Here is a 14,207-nt window from a genome sequence, read left to right on the forward strand (position 1 = left end):
GCCTACCTGTCTAAGAAATTGGACCCTGTGGCCTCCGGCTGGCCACCGTGCCTAAGGATGGTGGCTGCTATTGTTGTCCTGATCAAGGATGCTGGAAAATTGACTTTGGGACAGCCACTCACCATCCTAACACCCCACGCAGTGGAGGCCTTGGTAAAGCAGCCCCCAGACCGCTGGCTCTCTAATTCCCATATGACCCACTACCAAGCCTTGTTACTGGATGCAGAACAGGTTCAGTTTGGACCCGTAGTCGCCCTCAATCCTGCCACCTTGCTTCCTCTACCAGAGGAGACAAAACAGCATGACTGCCTACACGGATGACAACAGCTTCTTGACAGAGGGAGAGCAAAAGGCTGGAGCTGCGGTCACTACGGAGGACAAAGTGATTTGGGCGAAAGCCCTGCCTGCTGGTACCTCGGCACAACGGGCTAAACTCATCGCCTTGACTCAGGCGTTCAAGATGACAAAAGGTAAGAGGCTAAATATATATACAGACAGCCGTTATGCCTTTGCCACGGCACACATCCACGGGGAGATCTACCGGAGGCGGGAGCTGCTCACATCTAAGGGTAAAGATATTAAAAATAAGGCTAAAATTCTGGCCCTCTTAGAAGCCCTATTCTTGCCCAAAAGACTGAATATTATGTATTGTCCAGGACACCAGAAAGGGCACAACCCAGAGGCACAAAGAAACCGGCTGGCCGATGCCACGGCATGAAAAGCGGCCATGAGCAAACAAATCTTGCCCTTAAATAGCCCAGACCAACCCACGCCCCCACCAGTGGGACAAACCAGTTGGGTTTATGCCCATGAGGACATAGAGCTCCTAGAAAAAAAATGGGGGCCATCTACCACCCTCAACTAAAACAGTGGGTCTACAAAGGACTTTTGAATTGATCTCCTTTTTACATAAGAAGATAAAAACCTTACTAGATCGAGAAGAGATAAATCTGTGTTTTTTTTTTGAATTGGGACAAAGCGATACAAAAGGTGACTGAGAGTTACAAAGCGTGCGCTCAGGTTAACCCGGGAAGGACCAGGATTGGGCAAGGAGTTCGTCCTAGGGGACACCGTCCCGACATCCATTGGGAAATTGATTTTACTGAAATTAAACCAGGTATATATAGATACAAGTATCTCCTAGTGTTTGTAGACACCTTCTCAAGATGGGTCGAAGCCTTCCCCACAAAGCACGAGACTACAAAAATGGTCACCAAGAAGCTCCTCGAGGAAATCTTTCCCAGGTATGACATGCCTCAAGCGTTGGGGTTGGACAACGGGCCCGCTTTCGTCTCCCAAGTAAGTCAGTTGGTGGCCAAATTGCTGGGGATTGATTGGAAATTACATTGTGCCTATAGACCCCAGAGTTCAGGTCAGGTAGAACGCATGAATAGAACAATTAAGGAGACTTTATCCAAACTTAAGCTTGCAACTGGCTCAAAGGATTGGGTGGCCCTCCTTCCCCTAGTTCTATATCGGGCCCGGAATACCCCGGGCCCCCATGGTCTAACTCCTTTTGAAATAATATATGGAACACCACCCCCATTTGTCCATTTCTTTGATTCAAACATTGCTGATTTTGCTGACAGCCCTTCTCTGAGGGCCCATTTACAGGCCCTACAGATTGTGCAGAGAGATGTCTGGAGACCTTTGGCCACTGCTTACCAGGACAAGCTTGAGCATTCGGTGGTGCCACACCCGTTCCAGATTGGAGACACCGTGTGGGTGCACAGACACCAGACCAAGAATCTCGAGCCACGGTGAAAAGGACCCTACACCGTCCTCCTGACTACCCCGACCGCCCTAAAGGTAGACGGAGTCTCGGCTTAGATCCACACACCACACGTCAAGGCAGTCCGGTCTGAGGAATTGACTAATCACAACACTACACCCCAGACATGGAGAGTTCAGCGCATTCCAAACCCCTTAATGTTAAAACTCCTACATGGCTCCTCCTAGCCCTTTTGTGGCCTAGAGTCAGTGGGGGAATAAGCCCCCACCAGACAGAAATTTCTTGACCAAGTCGAGTGAAAGATTTCACTCAAAGTTAACAAAAAAAAAATGGGGGAATGAAAGACCCCAGCTTAGCAGCAGTAACGCCATTTTGCAAGGCTGTACTTAAGATGACTGGTTCAGGGAAAGGTTAGAACACTGAGTACACAGCGGCTGCCAAGCAGGATGTGTTTGGTTGAAGGCCTGGCAACAGGACAACTTCGGTTGAGCACCTGACAATGAAAAAAAAGCCCCGAGAGAGGTCCCACACCCTGGTGGGGGGCCGAGTCAGTCGTTATGTTCCAAGAAGGTAGCTAAGAAACTTGCCCCCGGGCTGAACCCTTGGGGGGCCGAGTCAGCCGTTATGTTTCAGGAAGGTAGCTAGGAAACTTGCCCCCGGGCTAAACCCTTGCCATATTAGAATCCACCAATTATATCCCTGTAACCATGCATCTGCTTCTGTATGCTTGCTTCTGCTCCCCAAAATCCTATAAAAGCCCATCCTTGGTTCCGTGGGGTGCGCCAGTCCCCCGAGTGACTGAAGCGCCCGCAGGTGCCTGTGCCTGTGTATCCCAACAATAAACCAAATCCTCTTGCTGATTGCATCCTGTGGTGTCTCGGTCTGGTCTTTGGAGTTGGAGGGTCTCCATCCTGAGGGAAAGTTCTCCCTGAGAGCTTTTCAGATGGCCTTTCCTTCAGTCTCTGATCCACAATTTGTCTCCATATTTCCTTAGACAGGAGCCCTTCTGGGTTAAAAATTAGGAGATGACTAGGTAGTCCCATCCCCCAACTGGGGGCCTAACTTACCTCAGGATATGGTGTCAACAGTTTCTCCCTCCCCTTTGTTGGGCATTTCAGTTAACCTCATCCATGCTGGATCCTCTTGCTTTCCTGGCATCTGGGACTTCCTGGTAACTACACCCAGTTCCCCATCTCCTATTGCTACATACCTCTGTTCAAATGCCTGGTCCTCTGTATATCATCCACATCTCCTCATATACCTGATCCTCCTTCCCCCAACTTTTACCACTCCTCTCTTCCTCTCAAGTCCCTCCAAACTCCTACTTCCAGTATATTGTTCCCCCTTCTAAAAATGACAGAAGCACCCACATTTTGGTCTTTGTTCTTCATGAGCTTTATATGATCTGTGAATTGTATCATGGATATTCTGAGCTTTTGGGCTAGTATCCATTTATCAGTGAGTACATATCATGTTTGTTCTTTTGTGACTGTGTTACCTCACTCGGGATGATATTATTTTCGAGTTCCATCCATTTGCATAAGAATTTCATGAAGTCTTTGTTTTTAATAGCTGAGTGTTAGACCACTGTGTAAATGTACCATATTTTCTGTATCCATTCCTCTATTGAGGGGTGTCTGGGTTCTTTGCACTTTCTAGCTATTATAAATATAGCTGCTGTGAAATAGTGGAGTATGTGTCCTTATTATGAGTTGGTGCTTCTTTTGGGTATATGACCAGGAGAGGTAAAGCTGGGTCCTCAGGTAGAACTATGTCCAATTTTCTGAGGAGCCTTCAAACTGATTTCAAGAGTGGTTTTTCAACCTTGCAGTCCCACCAGCAATGGAGGAGTGCTCCTCTTCTCCACATCTTCACCAGTATCTCCTGTCAAACTGAGTTTTTGATCTTAGGCATCTGGATTGGTTTAAGGTAGAGTCTCAGGGTTTTTTTTTTTTTTCATTTGCATTTCTGTGATGACTAAGGATGATGAACATTTCTTTAGATGCTTGTTGGCCATTTCATACTTTTCAGTTGCACATTCTTGGTTTAGCTCTCATCCCAATTTTTCCCATCTTTATTAAATTGGTTATTTCTTATTTACATTTCAAACGTTATTCCCTTTCTCGGTTTCTGGGCCAACATCCTCCTAACCCCTCTCAATTCCTGTCTACATAGGTGTTCCCCTCCCAATTCTCACCCCATTACTCCCCTCCCCCAACAATCACGTTCACTGGGGGTCCAGCCATGGCAGGACCAAGGGCTTCCCCTTCCATCATTGCCCATACTAGGCTATTCATTGCTACCTATGCAGTTGGAGCCCAGGGTCAGTCCATGTATAGTCTTTGGATAGTGGTTCAGTCCCTGGAAACTCTAGATGGGTGGCATTGCTGTTCATATGGGATCTCAAGCCCCTTCAGCTCTTTCAATCCTTTCTCTGATTCCATCAACTAGAGTCCCATTCTCAGTTCAGTGGTTTGCTGCTGGCATTCACCTATGTATTTGCCATATTCAGGCTGTGTCTCTCAGGAGAGATCTACATCAGGTTCCTGTCACCCTGCAATTCTTTGCTTCATCCATCTTATCTAGTTTGGTGGCTGTATATGTATGGGCTACATGTGCGGCAGGCTCTGAGTGGGTGTTCCTTCAGTCTCTGTTCTAAACTTGGCCTCCCTATCCCCTCCTAAGCATATTCTTGTTCCCCTTTTAAAGAAGGAGTGAATCATCTGCATTATTGTCATCCTTCTTGAGTTTCATGTGTTCTCTGCATATAGGGTAATTCTAGCATATTGGCTAATATCCACTTATCAAGGAGTGCATGCCATGTGTGTTTTTCTGAGATGGGTTACCTCACTCAGCATGATAGTCCCATTCATTTGCCTATGAATTTCATAAAGTCATTGTTTTTGATAACTGGGTAGTATTCCATTGTGTAGATGTACCACATTTTCTGCATCCATTCCTCAGTTGAAGAGCATCCGGGATCTTTCCAGCATCTGGCTATTATAAATAAGGCTGCTATGAACATAGCAGAGCATGTGTCTTTGTTATATGTTGGAGCATCTTTTGTGTATGTGCCCAAGAGAGGTATAGCTGGGTCCTCAGCTAGTGGAATGTCCAATGTTCTAAGGAACCTCCTGACTGATTTCCAGAATGTTTGAACCAGTCTGCAATCCTACCAACAATGGAGGAGTGTTCCTCTTTCTCCATATCCTCCCAGCATATGCTGTCGCCAGAGTTTTGCTTTGCCATTGTGACTAGTGTGAGGTGGACTCTCAGGGTTGTTTTGATTTGCATTTCCCTAATGACTTAAGATGTTGAACATTTCTTTAGGTCGTTCTCAGCCATTCAACATTCCTCAGCTATGAATTCTTTGTTTAGCTCTGAACACAATTTTAATAGGTTTATTTGTCTCCCTGCAGTGTAACTTCTTGAGTTCTTTGTATATTTTGGATATAAGCCCTCTATCAGTTGTAGGATTGGTAAAGATCTTTTCCCAATCTGTTGGTTGCCATGTTGTCCTAACAACAGTGTCCTTTGCCTTACAGAAGCTTTGCAGTTTTAGGAGATCCCGTTTATTGATCCTTGATCTTAGAGCATAAGCCATTGTTGTTTTATTCAGGAAATTTTCTCCAGTGCCCATGTGTTCTAGATTCTTACCCATTTTTTTTTACTTTGAGTGTATCTGGTTTGATGTGGAGGTCCTTGATCCACTTGGACGTAAGCTTTGTACAGGGTGATAAGAATGGATTGATCTGCATTCTTCTACATGCTGACCTCCAGTTGAACCAACACCATTTGCTGAAAAGGCTATCTTTTTTCCATTGAATGGTTTTGGCTTCTTTGTCAAAAGTCAAGTGACCATAGGTATGTGGGTTCATTTCTGGGTCTTCAATTCTATTCCACTGGTCTATCTGCCTTTCTCTGTACCAATACCATAGAGGGTTTTTTTTGTTTGTTTGTTTTTTTTATCACTATTGCTCTATAATATTGCTTGTGTTCAGGGATATTGATTCCCTTGGAAGTTCTTTTATTTTTGAGGATAGTTTTAGCTATCCTGGGTTTTTTGTTATTCCAGATGAATTTGCAAATTGTTCTAACTCTTTGAAGAATTGGATTGGTATTTTGATGGGGATTGCATTGAATCTGTAGATTGCTTTTGGTAAAATGGCCACTTTTACTATGTTAATCCTGCCAATCAATGAACATGGGAGATCTTTCCATCTTCTGAGATTTTCTTCAATTTTTTTTCAGAGGCTTGAAGTTTTTATCATACAGATCTTTCACTTGCTTGGTTAAAGTCACACCGAGTTATTTTATATTATTTGAGACTATTATGAATGGTTTCATTTCTCTAATTTCTTTTTGTTTCTCCATCCTTATTAACGTGTGTATTTCTTATTTACATTTCAATGTCATTCCCTTTCCCGGTTTCAGGGCCAACATCCCCTCCCCACCCTCCCCCACTACCACCCATCCTCATTTTTTTTGATGACTTTTAGTTGAAAATCAATTTTATTCGATATTAGAATGGCTACTCCAGCTAGCTTCTGTAGATCATTTGCTTGCAAAGTTGTTTTCTAGCCTTTCACTTTGAGGTAGTAACTGTCTTTGTCTCTGAGGTATGTTTCCTCTAGGCAGCAGAATGCAGGGTCCTCATTGCGTATCCAGTTTGTTAATCTGTGTCTTTTTATTGGGGAATTGAGTCCAGTGATGTTGAGAGATATTAAGGAATAGTGATTGTTGCTTCCTGTATATTCCTATTTGGATGTGAGATTATGTTTGTGTGCTTGTCTTCTCTTTGTTTTATTGCAAAACGATTACTTTCGTGGTTTTTCAAGCGTATAGCTTGCCTTCTTGTGTTGGTCTTTACCATTTATTATCCTTCATAGGGCTGGATTTGTAGAAACATGTTGTGTAAATTTGGTTTTGTCATGGAATATCTTGGTTTCTCCATCTATGTTAATTGAGAGTTTTGCTGGATACAGTAACCTGGGCTTGCATTTGTGGTCCCTTAGGTTCTGTATGACATCTGTCCAGGATCTTCTGGCTTTCATGGTCTCTGGTGAGAAGTCTGGTGTAATTCTGATAGGTCTGCCTTTATACGTTACTTGACCTTTTCCCCTTACTGCCTTTAATATTCTTTCTTTGTTTTGTGCACATGGTGTTTTGACTATTATGTGACGGGAGGTGTTTGTTTTCTGGTCCAATCTATTTGGAGTTCTGTAGGCTTCTTGTATGTTTATGGGCATCTCACACTTGTCCTTTGAGTTGGGAGTCTTCACTCTCCTCTACACCTGATATACTTAGGTTTGATCTTCTCATTGTCCTGGATTTCCTATATGTTTTGGGCCAGTAGCTTCTTCTGTTTTATATTACCTTTGACAGTTGTGTGGATTATTTCTATGGAATCTTCTGCTCCTGAGATTCTCTCTTCTTTCTCTTGTATTCTGTTGGTGATGCTTGTATCTACAGATCCTTGTCTATTCCCTTGGTTTTCTATATCCAGGGTTTTATCCCTTTGTGCTTTCTTTATTGTTTCTATTTCCATTTCTAATTCCTTTACCTGTTTGATTGTGTTTTCCTGTAATGCTTTCTGGGATTTTTGTATTTCTTCTCTAAATTTTTCTACTTGTTTACTTGTGTTTTCTTGCATTTCTCTAAGGGAGTTCTTTATGTCTTTCTTAAAGTCCTCCATCATCATGATCAAATGTGATTTTAAATGTAGATCTTGCTTTTCTGGTGTGTTTGGATATTTAGTGTTTGATTTCGTGAGAGAATTGGGCACTGATGATGTCATGTAGTCTTGGTTTTTGCTGCTTGGGTTCCTGAGCTTGCCTCTCTCCATCAGGTTGTCTCTGGTGTTACCTTTTTCTGCTATTTCTGACAGTGGCTTGACATTCCTATAGGCCCATATGTCAGGAGTGCTTTAGATTTGTTTTCCTGTTTTCTTTCCACCAGTTATGGGAACAGAGTGTTCTGCTTTCAGGCATGTAGTTGTACCTGTCCACTGGCTTTCAGCTGTTCCTGTGGGTGTGTGTCCTAAGTCCAACAGGCAGGTCACTTGGAGCAGACAAATTGGTCTTAACTCTGGTCTCGGGACTGAAGTCACTCCTTGGGGCTTGGTTTCAGCTCTCCATGAGGGCAGCAGCCAGAAGGGCCTGCCCCTACTTCTGGGTCCCTGTGCACAGTGGACTCGGATGGCGCTAGGTGTTTTCGTCTAGAGTCAGAAATATGGGCAGAGAGTAGTCTCCTCAGGTTTCCCATGCATGTCTGACCCTCTGAAGGTCTAGCTCTCCATCCCATGGGATTTGGGTGCAGGGACCTTTTTGACTGTGGCTGTTCAAATCTAGGCACAGGCTGGACAACAGGGCTCCTTCAGGTTGCCTGCCCCTATCTTCCTGTGCCCAGAGGCCCAATACAGTTTCTTCTTGGGCCAAGGATATGGGCAAAGGTGGACAGAAGCAGCGGTCTCTCCTGCCCTGCAGTCTCAGGATATCCCACACGTCTGGGTGATGAGCTCTCTCTTCCACAAGGTTTGGGAGCAGGGAGCTGTGGGCCAGGATCAGCAAGGTTCAGGTGCCAGCTAGAAACTGGAAGTGTCCGGATCCAGAGGAATTTTGCCGTTGTATGTCCTGAGTCCACCAAGCAGGTCACTTGAAGTAGAAAAGTTGGTCTTACCTCTGGTCTTGGGCCTGAATTCACTCCTCAGGTCTAGGTTTCAGTTATCTGTGAGGGTAGCAACCAGAAAGGCATGCCCCTCCTTTTCCTGGGTCCCTGTGCACAGTGGACCCGGATGGTGCTAGGTGTTTTCCTCTAGAGTCAGAATGCATGCCTGCCCCTCCAAAGATCTAGCTCTGCTTTCCATGGGGTTTGGGGGCAGGGAGCTGTTTGACCTGGACCATTCAGATATGGGCACAGTCGGGCATGCAGGGCTCCTGCAGCTTACCTGCCTCTATCTTCCTGTGCCCAGAGGTCCTATACAGTGTCCTCTTGGGCCAGGGATGTTGGCAAAGGTGGACAGAAGCGGCGGCCTCTCCTGCCCTGTGCTCTCAGGATTGCCCACACATCTGGGCGATGAGCTCTCTCTCCCATGGGGTTTGGGAGCAGGGAGCTGTGGGCCGGGATCAGTGATGTTCAGGCGCCAGCTGGAAACCCTGTACCCAAATTTTAATAGAGTCATTTGGTTCTCTGGTTTCTCACTTCTTGAGTTCTTTGTATATAACAGATTTTAGTCCTCTATTGGATGTAGGATTGGTAAGTATCTTTTCCCAATCTGTTGGCTGCTATTATGTCCTATTGTCAGTGTCCTTTGCCTTACAGAAGCTTAGTAATTTTATGAGGTCCATTTTCAATCTTAGAGCATGAGACACTGGTGTCCTGTTCATACATTTTCCTCTGTGCCCATACATTCCACTTTCTTCTCCACTTTCTCTTCTGTAAGTTTCAGTGAATCTAGTTTTATGAGGAGGTCCTTGATCCACTTGGACTTGAGATTTGTACAGGGAGATAAGTACAGATCAATGTGTATTCTTCTACAGGCTGACCTACATTTAATCCAGCTCCATGTGTTAAAATTGAGGTCTTTTTGTCCACTGTATGGTTTTAGCACCTTTGTCCCAGATCAAGTGACCATAAGTGAATGAGGTCATTTCTGAGTCTTCAATTCTATTCCACCTGCTTGTCTCTGTACCAATACCATGGAGGTTTTTACCATGATTGCTCTATAATACAGCTTGAACTCAGAGATGGTAATTTCCCCAGAAGTTCTTTTATTGTTGAGAATAGTTTTCAATATCCTAAATTTTTGGTTATTACAAATGAGTTTGCAAAATGCTCTTTCTAACTCTATGAAGAATTGAGTTTGAATTTTGATGGGGATTGCATTGAATCTATACATGGCTTTCAGCAAGATGGCCATCTTACTATATTAATCCTGCCAATCAATGAGCATGGGAGATCTTTCCATCTTCTGAGATCTTAGATTTCTTTCTTCAGGAACTGAAAGTTCTTGTCACACAGATCTTTCACTTGCTGGGTTAGAGTCACACCAAAGTATTTTATATTTTTTGTGACTATTGTAAATGGTATTGTCTCTCTAATTTCTTCCTCAGTCTGTTTATCCTTTGAGTGAGGGAGGCTATTGATTTGTTTGAGTTAATTTTATATCAAATCACTTTGCTGAAGTTTTTTCTCAGGTTTAGTTCTCTAGAATTTTGGGGGTCACTTAAATATATGATTGTATGATATGCAAACAGTGATATTTTGACTTCTAACTTTCCACTTTTGACCTCCGTTTGTTGTTTTCATTGCTCTAGCTAAAACTTCAAGTACTATATTGAATAGATAGGGAGAGAGTGGACAGCCTTATCTAGTCCCTGATTTTAGTGGGATTGCTTCCATTTAGTTTGATGTTGGGTACTGGCTTGCTGTATATTGTTTTTAAAATATTTAGGTATGAGCCTTGAATTCCTGATCTTTCCAAGATTAAACCATGAAGAAGTAAATTTTGAATTTTAAATTTTGTCAAATGATTTTGCAGAATCTCATGAGATGTTCCTGTGGTATTTTTATTCTTTGAGTATGTTTATTTAGTGGACTACATTGAGGGATGAAGGAACCATCACTGCATCCCTGGAATAAAACCTACTTTATGATGGAAACTGAGGTTGTGATGTGTTCTTGGATTCCATTTCTGGGAATTCTATTGAGTATTTCTGCATCAATATTTATAGGGGAAATTGGTCTGAAGTTCTCTTTCTTTGTTGGGTCTTTGTATGGCTTTGCTTACAGAGTAATTATAGCTTCACAGAAAGAATGAATAGTGTTCTTCTGTTTCTATGTTGTGGAAACGTTTAAAGAGTATTGGTATTAGTTCTTCTTTGAAGATCTGATAGAATTCTGCACTAATTCATCTGGACTAATTCATCTTTTCATTGTTGGGAGACTTTTAATGAGTGCTTCTATTTCTTTAGGAGTTATGGGATGGTTTAAATGGTTTATCTGATCCTGATTTAAATTTGGTACCTGGTAACTGTCTAGAAATTTGTCCATTTAATCCAATTTTCCAGTTTTGTTGAATATATGCTTTTGTAGTAGGATTTGATACGTTTTTTTACATTTCCTCAGTTTCTGTTATGTCTCCCTTTTCATTTGTGATTTATTTAGTTTGGTCACACCCTCTGTGCCCTCTGGTTACTCTGACTAAGAGTTCATCTATCTTGTTGATTTTTCCTCAAAGAACCAGCTCCTGGTTTTGTTAACTCTTTGATAGTTCTTTCAGTTTCCATGGTGGTTGATTTCAGCTTTGAGCTTCATTATTTCTGGATGTCTACACCTCTTGCATGTTTTCCCCTCTTTTTTGTACTATAGATTTCAGGTGTGCTGTCAAGCTGCTAGTGTATGCTCTTTCCTGTTTTCTTTTGGAGGCACTCAGAGCTGTGAGTTTTCTTCTTAGCACTGCTTTCAGTGTGTCCCATAAGTTTGGGTATGTTGTGGCTTCATTTTTCTTAAATTCTAAAAAGTCTTTAATTTCTTTATTTCTTCCTTGACCAACTTATCTTTGAGTATAGCATTATTCAACTTCCTTCTGTATGTGGGCTTTCTGTTTCTGGTATTGAAAAAGCCTTAGTCTGTGGTTATTTAATAGGTTGCAAGGAATTATTTCAATTTTCCTGTATCTGTTGTGGCCTGTTTTGTGACCTACTATATCCTCAATTTTGGAGCACCATGAGGTGCTGAGAAGGTACATTCATTGCTTTTAGGATGATAGGTTCTATAGATATGGTAAATGCATTTGGTTCATAACTTCCGTTAGTTTCACCGTGTCTCCATTTAGTTTCTGTTTCTATGATGTGTTCCTTCCTGAGAGTGGGGTGTTGTAGACTCCCACTATTATTGTTTAAGGTACAGTTTATGCACTGAGTTTTGAAAAAGTTTCTTTTGTGAATGTGGTTGTCTTGCATCTAGAGCATAGATATTCAGAATTGAGAGTTCATCTTGGTAGATTTTTCCTTTGAGTATGAAGTTTCCTTCCTTATCTTTTTTGATAACTTTTGGTTGTAAGCTAATTATATTTCGTATTAGAATGACTACTCCAGTTTGTTTCTTGGGACATTGGCTTGGAAAGTATTTTCAAGCCTTTTACTCTGAGGTAGTGTTTTCTTTTACAATGAGGTGTGTTTCCTGTATGCAGCAAAATGCTGAGTCCTGTTTATGTACCTACTCTGTTAATCTATTCCTTTTTTATTGGAGTAATGTGTCCATTGATGTTAAGAGAGATTAACGAAAAGTGACTGTTGCTTCCAGTAATTTTTTATTAGATGTGGAATTATGTTTGTGTGGATATCTTCTTTTTGTTTTGTTGAAACATTACTTTCTTGCTTTTACTAGGGCATAGTTTTCCTCCTTGTGCTGGAGTTTTCCATTTATTATCCTTTGTATGGCTGGATTTATATGAAGATATTGTTTGAATTTGGTTTTCTCATAGAATATCATGGTTTCTCCATCTATGATAATTGAAGGTTTTGCTGGATTTCATAGCCTGGAATGACATTTGTGTTCTCTTAAAGTCTGTATGACTTCTGTCCAGGATCTTCATAGTCTCTGTTGAGAAGTCTGGTGTAATTCTGATAGGTCTGCCTTTATATGTTACTTAACATTTTTCCCCTACTGCCTTTAATATTCTTTTTTTGTTTTGTGCATTTGGTGTTTTGACTATTATGTGACAGGAGGAAATTCTGTTCTGACTCAATCCATTTGGAGTTCTATAGGGTTCTTGTATGTTCATGGGCATCACTTTCTTTAGTTTAAGGAAGTTTTTTTTCTATAATTTTAAAGATATTTCCTGGCTCTTTAAGTTGGGAAACTTCACTCTCTTCTATACCAATTATCCTTAGGTTTCATCTTCTCATTGTGTCCTGGATATCCTGGATGTTTTGGGTTAGGAGCTTTTTTTTGCATTTTACATTTTCTTGTTGTGTCAATGTTTTCTATGGTATCTCCAACACCTGAGAATACTCTCTTCTATCTATTGTGTTCTGTTGGTGATGCTTGCATCTATGATTCCTGATCTCTTTCCTAGGTTTTCTTTCTCCAGGGTTCTCTCCCTTTGTAATTTGTTTCTCTTTCCACTTTTCATCTTGGATGTTTTTCCTCAATTCAATTATTTGGTCCAACTGACCATGAGATGGGTTGCCTCTTCTAACTCTGTGTAATCCCAGTTCACATGCTTTCCAACAGCATTGTCAAAACTAATCCCTTGGTCTCTGCCTAGGAACCTGATTACTCCCTTTGAGCCCTCTTTATCACTTCCACCCACATTTATACAGCATACCTGGATCAATAGTCCCAGTGTGCACATAAGGCAACTAAAATGTCTGGACATGATTTGTATGTTTATGTCTTAAGCCTCTTGAGCCTTAAGCCTCTTTATTTTCTTTGTGTGTGTGTGTGTGTGTTTGTGTGTGTGTGTGTTTGTCATAAGTCTCTGAAAATGTGCATAGAGAATGTCACAGGCACTCTGTAGACACTGCATTTTCTGGAGCATGAGAGATCAGTGTTGCCTCCAATCAATGTCCTCCTACTTATTCTCAACCAACATTCCCAACTCACTAAGGTTAATTTCTAGGACAAGAAACTCTCCATACATTTCCTGAGTGACAAAGAGAACTGGAGAAAGAAATGATTATGGAGCTGTACCTACATACTTGAGTGCTATGAACACTAGGAATATGTCCATAGATTTACATAAATTTGTTCTGAGTTCATGGAAACAATCAAGACTATGAGGGATAATAGTAAATAGGCAGTTTTGAACTGGAGCCCAAGCCTTGCTGGTCCCGGCCCCCAGCTCACTGCTCTCAAACCCCTTGGGAGAGAGAGCTCGCCACCCGGACAGGTGGGCACTCCTGAGACTGCAGACCTGGAGAGACCACCGATACTGCCCAACCCTGCCCACATCCCTGGCCCAAGAGGAAACAGTATACAGCCCTCTGGGAACCAGAAGATAGGGGCACTGGAATGGCAGACCCCTACAGTCCAGACACCTTCCGGACCTGAAGGGAATTGGTTCACAATTCTCTGCACCCAAATCCCATGGGAGAGAGAGCTAAACCTTCAGAGGGGCAGACCCCCTGGGAATCCAGAAGAGACTACACTCTGCCCACATTTCTGACTACAGAGGAAAAACAGCTAAAGCCATCTGGGACATCGGCGCATGGGGGCTCCAGCAAAAGGCAGCACAGACACTCCTGGTTGCTGACCTCACCTAGAGCTCAAAAGCAGACCCCCATGAGCAACTTGAGCTGTGGGACCACAGGTAATACCAACTTTTCTGTTCCAAGCGACATGCCTGGTGGACTCAGGACACAGGCCCACAGAAAGAGCTGAAGACCAGTAGACAGGAAAAATGACACACCTGAAAGTAGAACACTCAGTTCCCATAATTGGCTGAAAGAAAACAGGAAAACAGGTCTAC

At 42.5% G+C, this 14,207-nt stretch overlaps 1 long non-coding RNA gene across 1 annotated transcript; it reads left to right on the forward strand.

Moving 5' to 3' along the window:
- Positions 1–420: 420 nt before the first annotated feature.
- On the forward strand, positions 421–1,855 carry LOC148001233 (uncharacterized). The gene is made up of 2 exons (XR_015636885.1): positions 421–470; positions 1,118–1,855. It is a non-coding gene; the product is annotated as an uncharacterized LOC148001233 (long non-coding RNA).
- The last annotated feature ends 12,352 nt before the right edge of the window (positions 1,856–14,207 follow it).

Source organism: Rattus norvegicus, chromosome 14, assembly GCF_021556685.1.
Source record: "Rattus norvegicus strain SHRSP/BbbUtx chromosome 14, alternate assembly SHRSP_T2T, whole genome shotgun sequence".
Taxonomy (NCBI): Eukaryota; Metazoa; Chordata; class Mammalia; order Rodentia; family Muridae; genus Rattus; species Rattus norvegicus.